Genomic DNA, 8,036 nt, shown 5'->3' on the forward strand with positions numbered 1-8,036 from the left:
CCTTCAACGCCAATTTCTCCCTTCTACTTCCCTTCCTTACGTGTTATACTGTCCTCCCCACCCACCTCCTCCCTTTAAGCTACTTTTTTAGCATCTCTCGGGCCCTAGCTCTGCTTAGTCCCCCTAAACACACATATTTGACAAGTTGAAGCTAGGATCCCCATGTGAGAGAAACGATCACATGTAACAGAGAACATGCTGCTCTTTCTGCCAGTCATTTATTTCCCTGTGTACAATTCATGGGTATATTTGCCCAGCTCTGTCTTAAGGTAGACAGAATTAGCCAACACGAGGCAACCAATTAAACATGAGTTCTGCATAAACAACGTATGTTTAATAACTCCAAACTTAATTTGTTGTTCATTTAAAACTCAAATTTAGCCAGTTTACCTTTATTTTGTCTGGCAATCTGGGTATGTATATCTCTGTTCAGTTTTTTATGATGACTATTGTTTAAAACAAAAATAAAATATTTATACAGATCACATGCTTGGAATTACAGAATTTTATAAAAAAAACAGACATTGACAAAATATATTTGAATAATTTTATTCTGAAGTTCAGCAAACATAGATTCAAAGAGACTAAAGGAGATGATCAGGTCCCACAGCTAGTTAATTCCCAAGATGGAACTGTAATATGGTTTCTCTGAGCTCCCAGTTCTTTCTTTTAAGTATATTTCTCTCTTCAAAATTAACAACCAGTAGACTGTTCAGTGACAAATTTAGGCCAGACCTATCACTTCAATCTAGATAGATAGACTTACAAATAATTTCTGCAATTGAAATGGAAAGAGAAATAATGGAGCCTCTGGCCTGCCTGTCTGCTGCCCTGAGTAGACGCACCCAAGCTGGTTGCAGACCCCAGATCCCAGATCTGGCACTGAGTAAGACACCCAGGGTGCAGGTTCAGTAACCCCCCTCTCCCCATTTAGTCCCATGGATACAACCCTGGCCCAAGCATGTTAGGATTGGGAATCAAGCCCATTTGACACTCACCTCATTCTCTGGCCTGGCTCACTGTGCTTCCCCGAGAAGGGATGGCTAAGCTGGTCACAAGTCCCAGCCAAGACCCATAAGGAGACTCCATACAAGGAGGAACCTTCTCAGTTTCCAGTAGTCCCAGCCCATGCCCACTTGAATCAAAGCTGACTGGGCCACTTAAAGAAGTCGCCACAAGATCCAATCTTGTGGCATTCTCAACAAGACGAAAGGACCACCTCAAGATGGGCAATCCCCAATGCAAAGCCAATAACACAAGAACTAAGGCAAGACATCCTCATTAAGAATGCCTAGTCCCATAGTTGAAGCCTCCAGTGATACTACTTGGAGGAAACTCAAAGAATTCCAAAAGGCAATCACAATAAGCATATACATCAAACTTCATGAAGCCTTGGCCAAAGGAACTCAATAGATGGCTGGATTAAATGGATGAGAAGAAACAACAACCAAAATGGACTCAAGGGACAGTGGAATGACGTCAAAGAGGAAACTATCCGGCTGGAGGGATGGCTCAGTGATTCAGAGGACCCAGTTCAACTTCCCAGGACCCATATAGGCCAGATGCACAAGTTGATGCATGCATCTGGAGTTTGTTTGCAGTGGCTGGAGGCCCTAGCATGCCATTCTCTCTGTCTCTGTCTGTCTTTCTCTCTCTCTCAAATAAATAAATAAAAATAAAAATTTTGAAAAAGAGGAAACTGCCAACTGCAGGAATGAATTCCAAGAAACAGTAAGAAAGTCAAACCAAAACTGAAAACAGAATTCAATAAAGAGATGAAGATGCTAAAGAAAAACCTAATAGAAAACAAAAGCCTTATTTAAAAGGCTCCCAAGAAAGCCTCACAAACAGATCTATCATGTGGAGAACAGAATATAAGGGCTTGAGAAAAAGACAGAAGAAATAGATCAGGAGGCCACAACAAATGACATGTTCAAAAACTGTATGAACAGAACATGAGGATATGTGGGATACCTTAAAAAGAACAAGCATTCAAAATATGAGTATAAGAAAGGGAATAAGTATAGGCCAAGTCATAGAGAATATCTTCAATAAAATTATAGAATAAATTTTCAAAATCTTACCAAAAAAAAAGATGCCCATCCAGGTACAGGAAGAACACAGAACACCAAACAGACAGGACCAGAAAAGAAATTATCAAATTCATCAAGTTACAGTTAAAACATCAAACACTGAAAGCAAAAAAAGAATACTAGAAACTAAAAGAGCAAAACAGCACATCACTTACAAAGGTAAGCCCACCAGAATTATATTAGCGTATCCAATGGAAACATTAAATGTGAGAAGGGCTTGAAATTGAGTATTAAAAAATCTGAAAGATCATGCAAGCAACTCAAGTTAATACTCACCAAAATTACCCTTTAAAATAGAAAGGTAGAAATAAAACTTTCCATGATAAAAGTTATCTATGAATATATGAGCACTAAGCCAACCCTATAGAGAATATTGGATGAAATACTTTGCACTGGAAATAAGAACAAAGAGGCTACAGGAGGGGAAAAGCAATAATCAAAAGGAGAACATACATAGAAGCAAGTGAAGATCAAGAAAATACCAAGGGCTGGAGAGATGGCTTAGTGGTTAAGTCATTTGCCTGCAAAGCCAAAGGATCTCAGTTCAATTCTCCAGGATCCACGTAAGCCAGATGCACAAGGGGGCACATGCATCTGGAGTTTGTTTGCAATGGCTGGAGGCCCTGGAGCTCATTCTCGCTCTTGTACTTGCACTCTCTCCCTCTCTCTCTCTCTCCCTCTCTCCCTCTTTCTCTCAAATAAGTAAATAAAATATATTTTTTAAAAAAAGAAAATACCAAATTCCACAGTCTTCCACTGACAGAATTAGCTCACACCTCTCCATTATAACTCCAAACATCAATGGACTCAACTTCACAATCAAAAGATTGAGATAACTGGATTCACCCATTTGATCTCTTCAAGAAATACGTCTAACCATTAAAGATACCCATCACCTTAGGTTAAAAGAATAGAAAAACAGATTCTAGGGCTGGCTAGATGGTCTCATGGTTAAGGTACTTGCCTGCAAAGCCAAAGGATCCAGGTTCCATTCCCCAGGATCCACGTAAGCCAGATGCACATGGTGGCTCATGCATCTGGAGTTCGTTTGCAGTGGCTGGAGGCCCTGGCATGCCCATTCTCTCTCTCTCTCTTTCTCCCTCCTTCCCTCTATCTCTCTCAAATAATGAATAAATAAATAAATAAAAATTTGAAAAGATGGCGGCTGCAGCGGTGAACGGTGTGAGTGGTTTCCCGAGGTCCGGGCCCGCGGCCCCGTCGGGCGCAGTCCTCCAGGCCGCAGCTGGCATGTACAAGGAACTCCAGGGCGAGTGGAACCGTAAAAGCCCGAATCGTAGCAAGTGCGGAAAAGAACTGGGTCGCCTCAAGCTGGTTCTGCTAGAGCTCAACTTCCTGCCAACCACAGGGACCAAGCTAACCAAACAACAGCTTATTCTGGCCCGGGACATCCTGGAGACGGGGCCCAGTGGAGTAGCCTATGCAAGGACATCCCCTCTTTTGAGCGCTACATGGCCCAGCTCAAATGCTACTACTTTGATTACAAGGAGCAGCTCCCTGAGTCTGCTTATATGCACCAGTTTCTGGGCCTCAACCTGCTCTTCCTGCTGTCTCAGAATCGTGTGGCTCAGTTCCACACAGAGTTGGAGCGTCTGCCTGCCAAGGAAGTCCAGACCAATGTCTACATCAAGCACCCTGTGTCTCTTGAGCAATATGTGATGGAGGGGAGCTATAACGAGGTGTTCCTGGCCAAGGGAAATATCCCTGCTGACAGCTACACCTTCTTCATGGACATCCTCCTGGATACTATCAGGGATGAGATTGCAGGATGCATTGAGAAGGCTTATGGGAAAATCGTTTTCACTGAGGCCACCCGGATCCTCTTCTTTAATACACCCAAAAAGATGATGGACTATGCCAAGAAGAGAGGATGGGTCCTGGGCCTGAACAACTACTACAGCTTTGCCAGCCTGCAGCAGAAGCCAGAAGACACTACCATCCCTTCCACTGAACTGGCCAAACAGGTCATTGAATATGCCCGGCAACTGGAGATGATGGTCTGAGCTTTGGCTGGGGTGGATGGGCAGGGCCAGTCCCAAGCGACCCAGTGCCGGCTGGCCTCCAATAAAAGTGGATAAACCTCTCTTCCAGGGCCTGTCTCCCCAGTGGTATGGCTGGAGACATATTCCTGCAGAACCTTGATGTTTGGGGGCTCTTGGGAGTTACAAATAACACCCATTCCTCTGGGTTTCACACATGCCCAATGACCCATGGGAGAGCACAGGCCCAGTTAGAGGGACTTTAGCTAGATTTGTACACATTGCAGTACTGGGCAGAGCATCAGTTGTTTTTTTTTTTATAGAAGGGGTGAAGTGTCTCAATTTTTAAAAAACCTTGGCAATAAATTAAATAATTTAAAAATATTAGAAAAATGGATTCTAAGCAAATGGAAATAGGAAACAATCAGACAAAATAGACATTAAACTAAAAGCAATCAAAAGAGATAAAGAAAGCTATTTTATGCTCATTAAGGGAGCAATTCAACAAAATGATATTACAATCATAAGCATATATGCACCAAACAGAGGTACACAAAATTTTAGAAAGCAAAATCTTCTAGATATTAAATTGGAAATAAATCCCAAAACAATAACAGTGGCTGACTTTAATACCCCCTCTATCAATAATAGACAGATGATCTAAAAAGAAAAACAGAAAATTAATAGAGCTAAACAATATAAACAATACCATAGATCAAATGGACTTAACAGACATATGCAAAGCATTCTAAACAAATACAGGACACACTTTCTTCCCAGAAACTTGTGGAATCTTCTCTAAAATAGGTCACATATTAGGATATAAAGCAAGTCTCTACAAATTGAGGAAAATTGACATTGTTCCCTGTATCATATCTGTCCACAATACAATAAAGCTAGAAATCAATAAAAGGACCAGAAAACGGGGACTGGAGAGATGGCTTAGTGGTTAAGATGTTTGTTTGCAAAGCCAAAGGATCCTGGTGCAATTCTCCAGGATCCACATAAGCCAAATACACAAAGGGGCACATGCGTTGGGAATTCTTTCTCCCTCTCTCTCCCTCTCTCTCCCTCTCTCTCTCTCTCTCTCTCTCTCTCTCTCTCTCTCTCTCTCTCTATCTCTCTCTCACTAACTCTCTCTATCTATATCTCAAATAAATAGGTAAATAAAATATATTTTTTAAAAAAGAGAGAAACCACAAAAAAAAAGAAACAGAAAATATAACAACACACTATTGAACCATGGGTCTATTTCTACATCCCAAAAGGATTTATCTGAACATTCACAATACGTTAGGTCTTCTACAAAGGTAGGAGATAATAGCTGTTAAGGATATAAGACAGCCTAAAATAACTTGGCTCTGAATCTAAAATGTTCGAACTCTGTATTTCTGAAGTTCAAATCCGTCAACTGGCATCATAAAATGTTTGATGTAGGAGTGGCTACGCAAAACCCACAGAGAATAAAGAGATAGTTTATTCTGGAGCCAAATATGAGGGACTGAGCTGGGAATCTGGGGTGTATTTGAGAACAACAAAGCCTTTCTCTACTCTTGGATGGGCAGTAACTCAGCAGCTCAAGTGCCACATGGTCATGACCATACAGAGCTCCACTGACTCAGTGGCCTCTGGGTTCTTGTCTTACTAATTGCAGTGACTAAAACACACAGTCAAGAGGATAAAGTTTAGAAAGATTTTATTGTAGAGATTATAGAGCTTAAGCGAAAGGAAGTATGTATAGTTCCTACTCTAAGGGTTCGAGAAAATCAGAAAGCCCACTTAAAGACCCAGACTGGTGATTTTTTGTTGCTGTTTTTTTGTTTTGTTTCTTTGGGGGTTTTGTTGTTGTTTTGTTTTGTTGTTGTTGTTGTTGTTGTTTTGAGGTAGGGTCGCACTCTAGCCCAGGCTGACCTGGAATTCACTCAGTAGCCACAGGGTGGCCCTGAACTCACAGCAGTCCTCCTACCTCTGCCTCCAAGTGCTGGCATTAAAGGGGTGCGCCACCTCTCCTGCCTTCGACTACTGTTTTTTGTAATGAGAGTTTACTGGATGGGGCTGAACTTGCTAGTCCAGAGTTGCCATCAGATAACTAGCCACAACCAGGTTTTCTTTAAAAAAAAAAAAAAAAAAAGGAACTAGTCTCTTTATATTCCTAGAAAGGGGTATTATTCTTCTCAAAAGGAAGTGATTATCTCTTCTAAGAAAGAAAGAAATAAGACCAGACCTTTTTGACATTTCTGGCTATTGGCAAAATGGAGGTTACAAGGACTCCTTTTAGCAGAGAGATATAAGGTGGGGGGGGACCAGATTGCCCCTATGGGCTCAAAAGCATTCCTCACTTTTACATTGGGGGGTTCTGTTACCCCTAAACTGCCCCATTACCATGGTTCAGGAACACAGATTCAGGTTACTCCAAATTCCACGTTCTGATGTTTCATAAGTTGGTTCTTAGTTATTACAGTCAAAGAGCCATGGCACACAATGATTATATTTGAAAAAGGAAATTAAAGCACTGCCGGCATGGAAAAAGGTTTCACCATCATAGGTAATCCATGAATGCAGGAATCTAAGAAAAAAAGCACTGAAGCAAAAAGAAATTTAAAAAAAAATATTCCTTTTACTTGGTATGGGTATAAAATTAGTCTGAAATATATTTGCACAAAATTAAACATAAAATTCAAATTTATTATGTAAATTATACTTAAGAAACACTCACAGTCCTAAATGTGAAAAAGAAGATTTTTAACTGGAACTTCTTTAAAATTGTGTATTTATTGTAGCAACTAGCCATTGTTCTGACTGTTTCTTGTCCTTCAAAACTGTTGTCTCTTCCTTCCCAGTTACTTCTCATGCTGAGCATGACATTACTCCAAGGTCCCGGAGCCAGGAGGACCAACAGAATCAGTGCACATTCTCAGAAACATGCATCTGTACATTTCCTAACTTGCATGACTCTCACAGCATGACCAAGATTGCTAAGCAATGTTTATCCATACCTTTTAACTCCTTAGTTTTCTACTTTCCCCATCAAAAACTCTAAACAGAGAAGATTTCTAGACTACCTACTTTATTGGTTTGGGTCATAACGAAAAGAAATTCCTTTTTTGCTTCACTATCATTTCTGTCTCTGTTAATTAGACTCTAGAGGTGATGTATGACTGGACCTCATAGCCCCAAAGAAAATGACATAAAAGGAACATGAAGAACAATAGGGAAAAAAATTGGTTTTACTTTGAGGTAGGCAAAGATTTCTCAGAAAGTCACAATTGCATAATCATAGGAGCATGAAGAAATTGAGCATCATCAAAATTATATACTTTTGTTCTTCAAAAGGAACTCAAGAAAACAGAGAAAATCCACAGGTTGGGGGAAAAAAATCTTTGTAAAAAATACATCTAATTAAAGGATGACATCTAAAATACACTCTTACTCTTAAAGGCCAATAAGTTTTAAAAAATCCAATAAGGGGCACAAAACCTTAGAGCAATGCTTTAGATATGCACATAGTACATTAAGAGATGTCATTAGGTAAAAGCAAATTAAAACTGCCTCGGGAAAAAGTCTCTGTCAAAAGGAAAAAGAAGAATCATAAGTCAGTATAATTTGCTATTCTTGTTGGGATTCTATGACATAGAACAGAGACTTTGGGAAAAGATTGTAAATGTATGAATTTAGTTAATTATGATATATCAATATTTATTCAATAGTAATAAATGTACCAACTATGAGATTGCTATAGAAGTTTTAAGGCAACAGTCTTGACTACTGGGATCAGACTGGGCTTGGCCACACATCCCTTTATACTAATCAGAGAGATGAATAGTGGGGAATGACAAGTAAAAGGAAATTTAATCAACATTGCCCCATTGGGAAGAGCAGATAAAGGGGTTTAGTGATCCCAAATCTGGCTTTGTGTAGCTGAATAAAAACTTTGAGATTTTTATAG

General features: G+C 40.0%; 1 pseudogene; it reads left to right on the top strand.

Moving 5' to 3' along the window:
- Positions 1–3,251: 3,251 nt before the first annotated feature.
- LOC123454794 lies at positions 3,252–4,196 on the top strand (annotated as a pseudogene).
- Positions 4,197–8,036: the final 3,840 nt, after the last annotated feature.

The sequence above is a fragment of the Jaculus jaculus genome, chromosome 14 (genome assembly GCF_020740685.1).
Source record: "Jaculus jaculus isolate mJacJac1 chromosome 14, mJacJac1.mat.Y.cur, whole genome shotgun sequence".
Classification (NCBI taxonomy): Eukaryota; Metazoa; Chordata; class Mammalia; order Rodentia; family Dipodidae; genus Jaculus; species Jaculus jaculus.